Raw genomic sequence first — 14,835 nt, 5'->3', positions numbered from 1 at the left:
GAGAGGACAAAGATATAAAAGAGACCTACGGGGCAGCTTTTTCATGCAGAGGTTGGTACGTGCATATAATGAGCTGCCAGAGGAAGTGGTGGAGGCTGATACAATTGCACCATTTAAAAGGCATTTGGATGGGAATAGGAAGGGTTTGGAGGGATATGGGCCGGGTGCTGGCAGGTGGGACTAGATTGGGTTGGGATACCTGGTCGGCATGGATGGGTTGGACCGAAGGGTCTGTTTCCGCGCTGTGCATCTCTATGACTCTAATCTTAAAACAATTACAGATGCTACAGACATTTTAAGAAATTATAAATCTTTGCTGTACTTCCCCAAGTTAAAGGTCACTCCCCTTTAGAAAACAGAAATCCTTGTTATCAAGATAACCTTACAATGATTGTACTCTAAATAAATCAAGTTCTTAACGTCATAAATATTGTTTTGTGTTACATAGCGAACAATGATACATCATATTTACTAAACACTGTACTCCAGGCAGTTATTACAATCACTAGAAAATCCATGCCACGGAGTGGTTGTTAGTGAGCGATCGTGGGTGGGTAAGGATGGTGCAATGAAGATGAACGTGCCACAGCTTACCAGGACATCAGCTGGCAGGAGTAGCTGTGAGTCGGAACAGGAGGAAGATCAAGCCCAATACTTTTGCCTGACTGAGGGCCAGAGAGGTGACGTCTGCTGTGAACCTGTTGTGGTAATGGGCGAGTTGTTGTGGAGCAAGGCAATCTGGGAGACTGCAGTTGATGTGTGCCATTGCTAACCTTTCAAAGGACTTCATAACGATGGGTGTCACTCGGCGGTAGTCAGTAAGGCATGCTGTCGGATGTTTCTGTGGCACCAAGATGATAGTGGTCTCCTTGAAGCAGGTGGGAACCTCACACTGGAATAAGGAGAGGTGGAAGATGACAATGAATATTCCTGGAAGCTGGTCCACGCAGGATCTGAGTGCACGGCCGGGGGCTCCATCGGGGTCAGTCACTGTCTGTGGGTTTACAAGCAGGAACATCTGTGGGGCAAGTGATAGCATTTCACTGACCTTTGGTTCAAAATGAGTACACCATACATTAGGACGGCCCAGTGGCTCAGTGGTTAGCACTGCTACCTCACAATGCCAGGGACCTGGGTTCAACTCCAGCCTCGGGCGACTGCCTATGTGGAGTTTGCGCATTGTCTGCTTGGGTTTCCTCCCAGTGCTCTGGTTTTCTCCCACAATCCAATGATGTACAGGTCAGGTGAACTGGCCATGCTAAACTGTCCACAGTGTCCAGGGGTGTGTAGGTTAGGTGCATTAGTCAGAGATAAATGCTGAGTAATAGGGTAGGGGGATGGGTCTTGGTGGGTTATGCTTCAGAGGGTCAGTGTAGACTTGTTGGGCCATATGGCCTGTTTTGGTACTGTCGGGATTCTATGATAAGCTCATTGGGGAGGGATGTGCTGTTTTCAGCGATTCTACTCAACTTCACTTTGTAGCTTGCCATATCGTATAGGCCTTGCCACAGTTGATGGGTGTTTGTGTGGTTAGTCCAAGGACTCTCATCATAAGGTCAGAAATTTGGATGTTCGCAGATGATTGAACAATGTTTCATTCAGATACTGAAGCAGTCCGTGTTCAAATGCAACAGGATCTGGACAATATTCAGACCTAGGCTAACATTAGCATCAGACAAATGCCAGGTTATGAACATCTCCAATAAGAGACAATCTAATTATCACCCCTTGGCATTCAATAATGTTATCCTCACCCAATCCCCCACGACCAACATCCTGGTGATTACGATTGGCCAGAAACTCAACTGAACTCACTTTACAAACACAGTGGCTCCAAGAGCAGGTCAGACATTAGGAATCCTGCTGGGAGTAACTCACCTCCTGACTCCTCAAAGCCTGCCCACCGTCTACAAGGCACAAGTCAGGAGTGTGATGGAATCCTCCCCGCCTGCTTTGGATGGGTGCACCTCCAACAACACTCACAAAGCTCCGCACCATCCAATACAAAGCAGCCCAATTGATTGGTGCTATACACTGGAATCTCCTCCCTATGGTCATTGTGGGTCGACTGTAGCTCATGGATTGCAGCGGTTCAAGAAGGCAGCTCGGTCTCGGCAAGATGGCGGTGATTCTGTCCAACAGCCAAGGCATACTGGTGTTTTCTGCCATCCCCGGCCAACTTATGTGGAGGAATTGTTAGTTTAAAACCCCACCTACTCATGTATCTGTCCAGATGCATCTTAAATGAATCTATCGTGCCTGCCTCTACTACCAATGTGTTCCAGGCACCTACCGCCCTCTGTGTAAAATAATTGCCACGTGTTCCCCCTTAAACTTTTCACCTCTCACCTTGAAAACATGACTTCTCGTTATTGAATCCCTCACCCTGGGAAAAAGCTTATCTCTATCTACCCTGTCTGTACCCTTCATGATTTTGTAGACCTCAATCAGATCCCCTCTCAATCTCCTTTTTCCTAATGAAAACAATCCTAACCTACTCAACCTTTCTTTCATAACTAGCACCTTCCATACCAGGCAACATCCTCGTAAACCTTCTCTGCACCCTCTCCCAAGCGTCCACATCCTTTTGGTAATGTGGCGACCAGAACTGTACACAGTATTCTAAATGTCTTGTACAATTTTAACATGACCTGCCAGCTCTTATACTCAATACCCCGTCCGATGAAGGCAAGCATACCATATGCCTTCTTGACCACTCTATCCACATGTGCAGCCACCTTCAGGGTACAATTTGGGACCTGAACTCCCAGATCTCTCTGCCCATCAACTTTTCCCAAGGCTCTTCCATTTACTGTATAATTCACTCTCGAATTAGACTTCCCAAAATGCATCACCTCACATTTGCTCGGATTGAACTCTATCTGCCACTTCTCCGCCCAACTCTCCAGTCTATCTATTATCTCCTGTATTCTTTGACAGTCCCCTATGCTTTCTGCTTCTCCACCAATCTTCGTGTCATCTGCACAACTTGCTGATCATATCAACAGATCATGTATGTATATTACAAACAACAGTGGCCCCAGCACTGATCCCTGTGGAACACCACTGGTCACCTTTCTCCATTTCGAGAAACTCCCTTCAACTACTACTCTCTGTCTCCTGTTGCTCAACCAGTTCTTTATCCACCTAGCTAGAACACCCTGCACACCATGTGACTTCAATTTCTCCATTAGTTTACCATTGGGAACCTTATCCAATGCCTTACTAAAGTCCATGTATATGACATCTACAGCTTCATCTATCACCTTGGTCACTTCCTCAAAGAACGCTATTAAGTTGGGAAGGTACGACTCCCCCACATAAAACCATGTTGCCTATCACTGATAAGCCCATTCTTTTCCAAATATAAATAGATTTTATCCCTCAGTACCTTTCCCAGCAACATTCCCACCACTGATGTCAGGCTCACTGGTCTGTAGTTACCTGGAATTCCTTGCTACCCTTCTTGTACAGGGGGACAACATGAGTAACCCTCCAGTCCTGCAGCACCTCACCTGTATTTAAGGATGCTACAAAGGTATCTGTCAGGGTCCCAGCTATTTCCTATCTCGTCTTCCTCAGCAACCTGGGATAGATCCCATCCGGTCCTAGGGATTTGTCCACCTTAATAACCTCTATCCTAAGCAACACATCTTCCCTACTTAGCCCGAGATCACTACCTTTGAGGTCCTCCCTTTTGACTTTTCTCCTAGCTCCCTGAATTTTGCTGTGGTTCTGTTCGCCGAGCTGGAAGTTTTTGTTGCAAACGTTTCGTCCCCTGTCTAGGTGACATCCTCAGTGCTTGGGAGCCTCCTGTGAAGCGCTTCTGTGGTGTTTCCTCCGGCATTTATAGTGGCCTGTCCCTGCCGCTTCCGGTTGTCAGTTTCAGCTGTCCGCTGTAGTGGCCGGTATATTGGGTCCAGGTCGATGTGTTTGTTGATGGAGTTTGTGGATGACTCCCTGAATTCTGTTTTCAGGACCTCATCTCGCTTTCTACTTATATCGTTGGTGCCTATATGCACCAAGACGAATGGCTGTTCACCCTCCCCTTTTAGAATGCTCTGCAGCCGATCGGTGACATCCCTGACCTGTGCACCTGGGAGGCAACATACCATCCAGGAGTCCCATTTTCGGCCACAGAACCGCCTATCGACTCCTCTCACAATAGAATCCCCTGTGACTATGGCCCTATGAGTCTTTTTCCCGCCTTTCTGAACAGCAGTGCCCACCACGATGCCATGATCTTAACAACTGCTGCCCTCTCCTGGTGAGCCATCTCCCCCAACAGTATCCAAACGGTATACAGTAGCGCCTCGACTTACGAACTTAATCCGTTCCGGGACCCGGTTCTTGAACCGGAAAGTTCGCGAACTGAATCAAGTTTTCCCATTGTTCGGATAGCGTAAGAATGCTTGGACATAGCAACGAACGCTGTTCACAGCGCGCGCGCCAAAGACAAACTGAATGAGATCACGCGGGGCCCAAGAGCTTTTGCGTTCAACGCTCGCGTAGCAAAGCAGAACAATGAAACCACGTGGTTGCACATAGGCGTTCGTACCTTCGTTCGTACCTTCAATTTTGTACTTACGTTGAAGCAAAATTTTATGTACAATCCTGTCGTAAACCGATTTGTTCGTGAACGGTGTCGTTCGGATGTCGAGGAGCTACTGTACCTGTTTTGGAGGGAGATGCCTGCAGGGGACACCTGCACTGCCTTCCTATTCTTTTTCTGTCTTTTGGTCACCCATTCACCATCACCCACAGCAATTCTAACCTACGGTGTGACCAGTTCACTAAATGTGCTACCCATGACCACCTCAGCATCGCGGATGCCCCACAGTGAGTCCATCCGCAGCTCCAGAGTTGCCATGCGGTCAAACAAGAGCTGCAGCTGGACATGCTGGTTGCAAGTGTAAGAGTCAGGAACGTCAGCCATGACCCTGAGCTCCCACATCAAACAAGGGGTCCCCTGCCATTGTAAGCTTTAGCTTTATATCAACTAACTAAAACCAAACAATGAACTTAAATATATGAAAGAAAGAGGAAAAAAACAAAAACTTTACCTTACAGAGTCTTTTTCTTCTGGGGGGGGGGGGGGTGCAGGAGGGAGGCACTACACGTGTACTATCTCGGGTTTAGCCGCTGACCAAATTTATACAAAGTTCTTACCTTCCTGGCACCCCCTGGTCTCCACACACCTCCGCTCTGTCACCCTCTGCTCCTGGACAGGAGAAAAGAAATCTGTGATCAATTCAGGGATCTGAGCGTGCCCAGTTGCAAATGACCCTCAGCGTCAGGTAGATGCTGGTTTGTGCAAATTGTCACCATTTTTCATGCGTTACCGTAGTGACCAGATTTTAAGTTATCTTCCTGTCAGTGAAATGCTTTAGGATGTCTTGAGGTCATAAAAGGCACTATAGAAATGCAAGACTTTTCATATTGCAAAGAACTCCCCACCCCCCTCTGTCCTTCAAAGTACTGCCAATGGAATCAATCTATCTTGGAGATCCTCCTGTACAGGTCTGTTGTACATTATATCCATTGTGCAAACCTCTGACTGATAAGGTGTGCTGTCCGAGAACTGAGCTGCTTTCTGTGACCTACCTGTCAGTGAGACTGTATGGTTCACTGGTACGATACTGCCCCCAGCTGGTAGTGCTGCAATACAGCAGCCTCCCTTTGTTGCATAGATTTCTTACCAAATCTCACAGCTCAGGGGACTGTGAGGTACATTGAGAGAGAGTTACTCAATCATTTCCATTACTTTGCCCTTTCCCAATAATATTGAAATCCTTTCCCCTTTGAACATTTATTCAAATCAATTTTGAAAGTTGTTTTTCATGTCGGTGCATTTTCAGATTGACATTTGCCCATGAAACAATTAATCTTTCAGTCAATTATCTCAAGTTCTTTGTTTAATGATCCATTAGTCATTGGAAATGATTTCTCTCTATCTGCTCCATCTGTGACCTTCATATTAAGACCAACTCTATTAAATCTTCATGTTGCCTTCTCTGTTCTAAGGAGAACAGGCCCAGTGCTATACTGTCCATAAACTTTAGAGCCTTCATCATTCAGTAAGTCCCCTCCTCCTCCTCCTCTCCCTCTGCACCTTCCCAACAGCTGTAACACTGTATCCTGCACTCTGTCCTGTTAACCCTGATCATTTGTATCGTACAGTTTTGCCTGTAAACCATGAAAAACAACACTTTTCACTGTACCTTGCTACATGTGACAGTAATAAGTCCAATCAGATCAAATCTCTGGCTAGGCCCATCCCTAATTGCCCAGAGGGCAGTTAAGAGTCCATCACATTGCTGTGGGTCTGGAGTCACGTGTAGGCCAGACCAGGTAAGGATGGCACTTTCCTTCTCGAAAGGATATTAGTGAACCAGATGGGTTTTTACAAGAATCGGCAGTGGTTTGATGGTCATCATTGCACTCAGCTTTTAATCCAGACATTTAGAGAATTTAAATTTCACTGTCTGCCATTCAAACCCATTTCTCCCGTTCAATAAAACACTGAAATTGCTGGAGAAACTCAGCAGGTCTAGAAACAATGGTGGAGAGAGAAGCAGAGCCAACGTTTTCAGTCCAGTATGACTCCTGGGAATGTTAAACATTGTTGGTGTTTGGTCTGGGATAGGTGTTGGAGGGGCAGAGAACCAAGCTGAAAGGGGGGGGGGGGGGGGGGGGGTGGAGATCACAGTAGTTAATGCTGTCAGTCTGGTCTGACCCTCCTTCAGAACTCAGTAACTTGGTCACTGCAGAATCCAGAGACCCCAACGTTCTAAAGGAGTCTTACAAATGATGACCATGGCAACAATTATTTAGAGAGGTATGTCCTGTCACATTTTAGGTGGGATCTCTGTCCTACACCTGGGGAAGAAGCTGCTCTTGAATCTGTTCATATGTACATCTTCTGCCTGATGGAAGAAGGTGGGATAGAGTACAATTGGGGTGGGATAGGTCTTTGATTATGTTGGAGGCTTTCCTGAGTCAGCAGGAAGTATAAATGAAAATGCCTAGAATTCCTTGAACAAAAAGAAAATACGTGACAGCGAGGTTACAGCTCCTGGGGTAATGGGGCGTTGGATTGAAAGGAATCATGGGCACATATTTCTCTTACTCTGCTGTAGTCATGGCATACCTGTACACAGATACCTTCACTTTGATAAAGTCCTTGTGTTGGCACACAGCGCTGCGCTTTATAATTGAAACAGGCTATCAGAACTGCAGTGTCCAGAGCTGAAACGAATCGCACAGCTACAGAGCTGTGAACTGTCTCCGAAAAAGTAACAAAAAACAGTCAACAAAAGCACTGCCTCAGATCTGCATTTTTTTTCCTTGAGCTGCTCCTGTTCAGAAGACTGGGGATCTGAGGCAGAACCAGGAGTTCTTCCCTGGACAGCGCCTGGATGATGGGAATTGATGAGCAAACTGGCACCATTACCAATCGCTACATTTGCATCACAGCCGGCAAGAGACTGTGACAAAATATATGCCGCCCTGAACCACTCTGACCAGCGGAAAAAGTACACGGCAGGAATTTGAAAAATTTTACAAGCACACTTTCAGTCCCCAGTAAATGTTACGTATGAACAGGGAACAAACTGATAAAGAGCCCATGTGTAACATCATGAACTCCCCTTACAGAATCCCGTGAACCGGTGTAATTAAAGACAGGATTGTATTGGGAATAAAGGAGTGAAAGCACATCTACTGGGAGAGGATAAACTTCCTCTCAGGGACATTACTGACCTGTGCAGAGGTGCCGAGGTCATCAATCAGTAGCTACAGCAAGTCTGTTCTTTGTTGCATTAAACTGGCAGCTCTTCCAGGCACACAGGGCAGAATCATCGCAGACAAGGTCCAAAGATGTGCAGGTTAGGCAGATTGGCTGTGCCAAATCGCCCCATAGTATCCGGCTATGTGTAGGCGAGGTGGATTAGCCATACAAAATCTTTGGAGAGTCGGTGTACACATGATGGACCGAATGGCCTGCACCTGTGCTGTAGGGATTCTACTATTCTGTGTTAGGGCAGATACTGCAGAAGGCTTTATGCGAAAGAGGAGACACATTGAGCATTGCGAAAACTGCATTCTGGCTGCAAGAAGCTGAATCATTTTGAACACAAGTGCTGGGGGTTAAAAAGCACAACAAGCAGTGGAGAGATGGCAGTGAGGATTCTGACAAGTCATTGTAAACCTTGCCTCAGGCTGGGGTCGGCAGGTTGCTCAGCGATGGAGGGTTTGGGGTGGCACGGTGGCTCAGTGGTTAGCACAGCTCCAGGGGTCCCAGGTTCGATTTCAACCTCGGGCGACTGTCTGTGTGGAGTTTGCACATTCTCCACGTGTCTGCGTGGGTTTCCTCCGGGTGCTCCAGTTTCCTCCCACAGTCCAAAGATGTGCAGGTCAGGTGAATTGGCCGTGCTATATTGCCCATAGTGTTAGGTGCATTAGTCAGAGGGAAATGGGACTGGGTGGGTTACTCTTCGGAGGATCGGTGTGGACTTGTTGGGCCGAAGGGCCTGTTTCCACACTGTAGGGAATCTAATCTAATCTAATCTTGTGACTGTTGGAGTGAAGGCTGCAGAAGGAGAACATTGGGTCAATATAAAGTGTCAGACAGTCACAGCATCAGGAGTGATGGGGGTGGTATTTGGGGGCAAGATTCAGGCTGGGATGCTCTTTGGAGGGCAGTGCAGACTCAATGAGCTGAATGGCCTGCTTCCACTCTGTGGGGGATTCTATGATTCACCGTGAAATACTTCCAAGAGGAGTGCAACAATATGTTGAGAGAGTTTTCCAGGAAACTATAATCTCAAAGTAAAGAGAACGTGAGAATATATTAGCACCTGCTGGGGAGAGTTCCAGCTGCCCTGCAGGAAAGAAACAAGATGGAGGAGCTGGAAGAGAACAGAGTGACCATGGACGTGACACGGTGGCATGGATTAGCAGCATGGCAGCAATGAAACAAGCTGGAAGCTGGCATTAACTCAAAGGATCCAAATAAAACCCTGAACAGATCTCACTCACAATGATGGAAGTGTCCCATGCGATAATGGAAGGATTTTCCCAAACCCTGTAAGGGCAAAACTCTTCACTACACTCAATACAAAACTCTTCACTACACTCAATACAAAACTCTTCACTACACTCAATACAAAACTCTTCACTGCACTCAATACAAAACTCTTCACTACACTCAATACAAAACTCTTCACTACACTCAATACAAAACTCTTCACTGCACTCAATACAAAACTCTTCACTACACTCAATACAAAACTCTTTATATAAAACTCTTCACTACACTAGATACAAAACTCTTTATACAAATCTCTTCATTGCACTGGACACAAAACTAGTGGGTTTTGAGGATGGAGGTGAGGGACGTGGATGAGATGCGTTGGAGAGCATCTTCAACCACGTGGTAAGGGAAATTGAGGTCTTTAAAGAAGGAGGCCATCTGGTGTGTTCTGTGGTGGAAATGGTCCTCCTGGGAGCAGATACAGTGGAGGCGGGGAATATGGGATAGCATTTCTGCAGGAGGTAGGGTGGGAAGAGGTGTAATCCAGGTAGCTTTGGGAGTTGGTTGGTTTGCAAAAAATGTCAGTGTCAAGTCGGTCGTCATTGATGGAGATGGAGAGGTCCAGGGAGGGGAGGGACGTGTCAGAGATGGTCCAGGTGAATTTAAGGCCAGGGTGGAATGTGTTGTTGAAGTTGATGAACTGCTCAACCTCCTTGTGGGTGCAAGCACTGATGCAGTCACCCTCCTGGCACCTTCCCCTGCCACCGCAGGAATTGAAACCAACGCCAAACCTGCCCCCCAACCCCCCCTCCCCGCTGACCTCCATCCAAGGCCCTAAAGGAGCCTTCCACATCCATCAAAGTTCAACTTGCACACCCACCAATGTCATTTATTGTATCCGCTGCTCCCGATGCAGTCTCCTCTACACTGGGGACACTGGACACTTTCTCACAGACCATTTTAGGGAATATCTCCAGGATACTTGCCCCAATCAACCCCACCACCCCATTGCCGAAAATTTCAACTCCCCCTCCCACTCTGCCGAGGACATGCAGGTCCTGGGCCACCTCCACCGCCATTCCCTCACCAACCGATACCTGGAGGAAGAATGCCTCATCTTCCACCTCAGAACACTTCCACCCCAGGGAATCAATGTAGACTTCACCAGTTTCCTCATTTCCCTCCCCCCACTTTACCCCAGTTCCAACCTTCCAGCTCAGCACCATCCTCATGACCTGTCAACCTGCCAATCTTCCTTCCAATCTATCCGCTCCACCCTCCTCTCTGACCTATCACCTTCATTCCCACCTCCATCCACCCATTGTACTCTTGGCTACCTTCTCACCAGCCACATGCCCCTCCCATTTATCTCTCCACCCTGGAGGCTCCCTGCCTCATTCCTCATGAAGGGCTTTTACCCGAAACGTCGATTTTCCTGCTCCTTGGATACTGCCTGACCTGCTGTGCTTTTCCAGACACAAAAATCATAATACAAAACTCTTCACTATACTACATACAAAACTCTTTACTACGCTAGAGATAAAACTCTTGATACAAAACTCTTCACTACACTAGATAAGATTCTTGAGACAAAACTGTTCACTATACTACATACACAAAACTCTGTACAAAACTCTTCACTATACTATCTACATGTCTTTCTACAAACCTCTTAATTATACTATATTTACAAAACCATTTGTACAAAACTCTTCACTGCACTAGATACAAAACTCTAAACACAAAGCTCTTCACGACACTCGATACAAAACTCTTCATACAAAACTTTTCACTGCATGAGATAAAAAACTCTTTTACAAAACTCTACACTACAGAAGCAACAAAACTCTTCATACAAAACTCTTCACAATACTACATACAAAACCCTTTGTACAAAACTCTTACTGCACTAGATACAAAACTCTATACACAAGTCTCTTCACTACACTCGATACAAAACTTTTCATAAAAAAGTCTTTCACTGCACTAGATAAAAACTCTATACAAAACTCTTCACTGCACTAGATACAAGATTCTTTATTCAAAACTCTTCACTCTAATACATACAAAACTCTTTGTACAAAGCTCTTCACTGCACTCAATACAAAACTCTTTATCACAAAACTGTTCATTGCACTAGATACAAAACTCAGTACAAAACTGTTCACTATACTACATGCAAAACTCTTTATACAAAACTCTTCACTATATTATATGCACAAAACACTTTGTCCAAAACTCTACACTGCACTAGATACAAGACTCTTAAGACAAAACTGTTCTCTGCACTTTATACAAAACTCTTCACTATACTATAAACAAAACTCTTTATACAAAACTGTTCATTGCACTAGATACAAAACCCTCTGTACAAAACTCTTCACTGCACCAGTTACAAAACTCTTTATACAAAACTCTTCACTGCACTAGATACAAAACTCTTTATACAAAACTCTTCACTGCACTAGATGCAAAACTCAACACAAAACTCTTCACTCCCCTCTATACATAAGTCTTTAAACAAACTCTTCACTATACCTTATACACTAAACTCTGTACAAAATTATTCACTGCACTAGATACAAAGCTCCTTGTACAAAACTGTTCTTTGCACTAGATACAAAACTCTCTATACAAAACTCTACACTGCACTATTTACAAAACTCTTTATACAAAACTGTTCACTGCACTTTACAAAAAAAACTCTTTATACAAAACTCTTCCCTATACTACATACACAACTCTATACAAAATTCTTCACTGCACTAGATACAAACTTCTTTGTACAAATCTCTTCACTGCACTAGATACAAATCTCTTTATACAAAATTCCTCACCACACTCAATATAAAACTCTTTTTACAAAACTTTTCACAATACTATATACAAATGTCTTTATACAAAATTCTTCACTGCACTAGATACAAAACTCTTCACTATACTATACACAAAACTCTTTTCACAAAATTCTTCATTACACTAGATACAAAACTTATTATGCAAAACTCTTTATACAAAACTCTTTACTGCACTAGATGGAAAACTCTTCACTGCACTAGATACAAAACTCCTTATACAAACACTTTACTGCGCTAGATGAAAAACACTTTATACAAAACTCTTCACTGTAATATATAGAAAAATTCTTTGTGCAAAACTCTTCACTGCACTAGATACAAAACTCTATACACCAAACTCTTCACTGCAGTAGAGACAAAACACTTTACACAAATCTCTTTGCTATACTATACACAAAAGTCTTTATACAAAGCCCTTCACAGCACTAGATACAACCTATTTATACAAAACTCTTCACTATACTATACACAAAACTCTTTATACAAAACTCTTCACTGCACTAGATACAAAACTCTTTATACAAAACACGTCACTACATTCAATACAAAATTCTTTATACAAAACTCATCACTATAATACATACAAAACTCTTTATACAAAACTCTTCACTATACTATACACAAAACTCAATATACAAAACTCTTCACTGAAATAGATACAAACCTCATTATACAAACCTCTTCACTGCACTAGATACAAACCTCATTATACAAACCTCTTCACTGCACTAGATACAAAACTCTTTATACAAATTTCTTTCACTACACTGGATACAAAACTCCTGATACAATAGTATTCATTGCACTCGTTACAAAACTCTTCATACAACACTCTTCACTGCACCAGAGTTTCATTTTAATGGGCCCCCTCAGTGGATTGAGAAGTATCCTGTGAGCTGCTATACTTTCCTCTCAGATTTTCTCTGGTCGTGTTGTCTGATTTCCTCACTGCTTTGGTGTCTGAGCTTTTAAAGTTCCATTTCCTTTTCCTCTGCCTCCTCCTTCCTTTGAACGTTGCTGTTCATTCCCATGATTCTTGTTTTTCTGTCGCTTTTTCTTGTTCTTCCAGTTGATACATTTTCATTTCCAACTGAGTCCTAGCTACTTCTGGCTGAATTGCAGGTTTCCCTCCTTCTGATTCTAAACCTTGGGTAATCACTTCAAGTATCTCATCCTAATGAAATCCTCATGTCTGAGGAAGGCCAGAGATGTGTTTGTCCTGATCAAACATGAGCAATTAAACCGAGAAGTTCATCAGCTCTTGCAGTGATTCTAATAAGTTCCTGATGAATCAAGATAGAAAGCCACTGATGACAAGTGACACCCCCGCACCTCCAGCCAGACCACGATGAAGCTGTACATAGATCTTGTCACATGCATGGGATCTGATCATCTCGTCACTTTTTTGATTACTGCGATTGGCTCCGCTGACTTCAACAAGCACCGAAGAGGTTGTCCAATACCCCAAAGCACAATTCAGCTGTTATAGCATTCCGAACATTGTGATGAGTGACAATGGCCCTCAGAGCTCTCCAGGGAGAAAGTCAGCTACTTCGCAAAGGATTGAGAAAACCAATGGTACACAGCATCTCCACTCTATCTGCAGGCAAATGGGACAGCTGAGGCAGCACTGAACATATCACCACAGGTATCATAAAGAAATCGAGTGAATCCCACACAGACAGGACAAGCCTCCAGTGGAGAAACACAGCAACTGAAGCCATCATCCAGAAAATACAATCAGCAAAACCAGAGTTCCATAACAACTCAGCAACAGAAATAGATCATCAATGGCTACCATGACAACAACAAATAACACAAAAAACATCATCACACAGAAGTACAGCCAGCAACAACACACATGGGTCCCCTTAACAGATCAAAACAAGGTTTGAGTAAGAGGCTAGATAGACTGAGACTTTTTTCACTGGAGCATAGGAGGCTGAAGATCTTATAGAATCTTATAGAGGTTTATAAAATCATAAGGGGCGTAGATAAAGGGAATGGCAGCTGTCTTTTCCCTAGGTTTGGAGATTTCAAGACTAGCGGGCATATTTTTAAGGTGAAAGGGAGCAAGATATAAAAAAGGCATGAAGAGCAAATTTTTACACAGAGAGTAATTCATGTGTGGCTTGAGGAAATGGTGGGTGCAACAACATTTAAAAAACATTTAGATATGTACATGAATAAGAGAGCTTTGGAGGGATATGGACCACGCACTGGCAGGTGGGACTAGTTTAGTTTGGGATTATGGTCCTCATGGACTGGTTGGACCAAACGGTCAGTTTCTGTGCTGTATGACTCAATGACTCTATTGCTGTATGACTCTTTAACTGTCTCTTTTTTATATAAATATTTTTAATTAAAAAGAAAAGAAGTTTTTTGGTTTTTGACAAAATTACAAAACTAATACAAAATAATGCAATCACTTTACAGTATAATGACAATATCAATATTAAAAAATTAACAACTAATCTATTCTCCGAACTACCGAAACACAGAATAAGATATAAGAAGAAAGACTCTATATATTAAAAAAAAGACTACAGTATAGTACATAACTAACGACAAAAAGAAAAAAAGAAAGGGAAAAAGTAAACAAATAAATAAGCACTCAAAGTAAAATTATATCAAGTCGTAACAAAACCCGTATTTATATGGGATTCCTCCTCCCAGGGGCCCCCGCACCGACAGACATAGTCCTCTTGGCTAAACAAAGGCCCGAGACAGAATGGCCGATACATCTGAATCGATGTAACTCAGGAAGGGCTGCCACGTCCTATAGAATAATTCCGATTTTTGGTGCACCATATTCGTAAGGAAGTCGAGAGGGATATGTTCCATAACTATCCTATGCCAGTTTGAAAGTCCTGGGGGCCTTTCCGATACCCAGCTTGCTAAAATGTTTTTCCTCACACGAAAGGAGAGGATAGTAAATAGTTC

This window comes from Chiloscyllium plagiosum, unplaced genomic scaffold (genome assembly GCF_037043375.1).
Source record: "Chiloscyllium plagiosum isolate Xiang-an unplaced genomic scaffold, Cpla_swu_hap1 HiC_scaffold_26, whole genome shotgun sequence".
Taxonomy (NCBI): domain Eukaryota; kingdom Metazoa; phylum Chordata; class Chondrichthyes; order Orectolobiformes; family Hemiscylliidae; genus Chiloscyllium; species Chiloscyllium plagiosum.
This window is presented reverse-complemented; position numbering follows the sequence as displayed.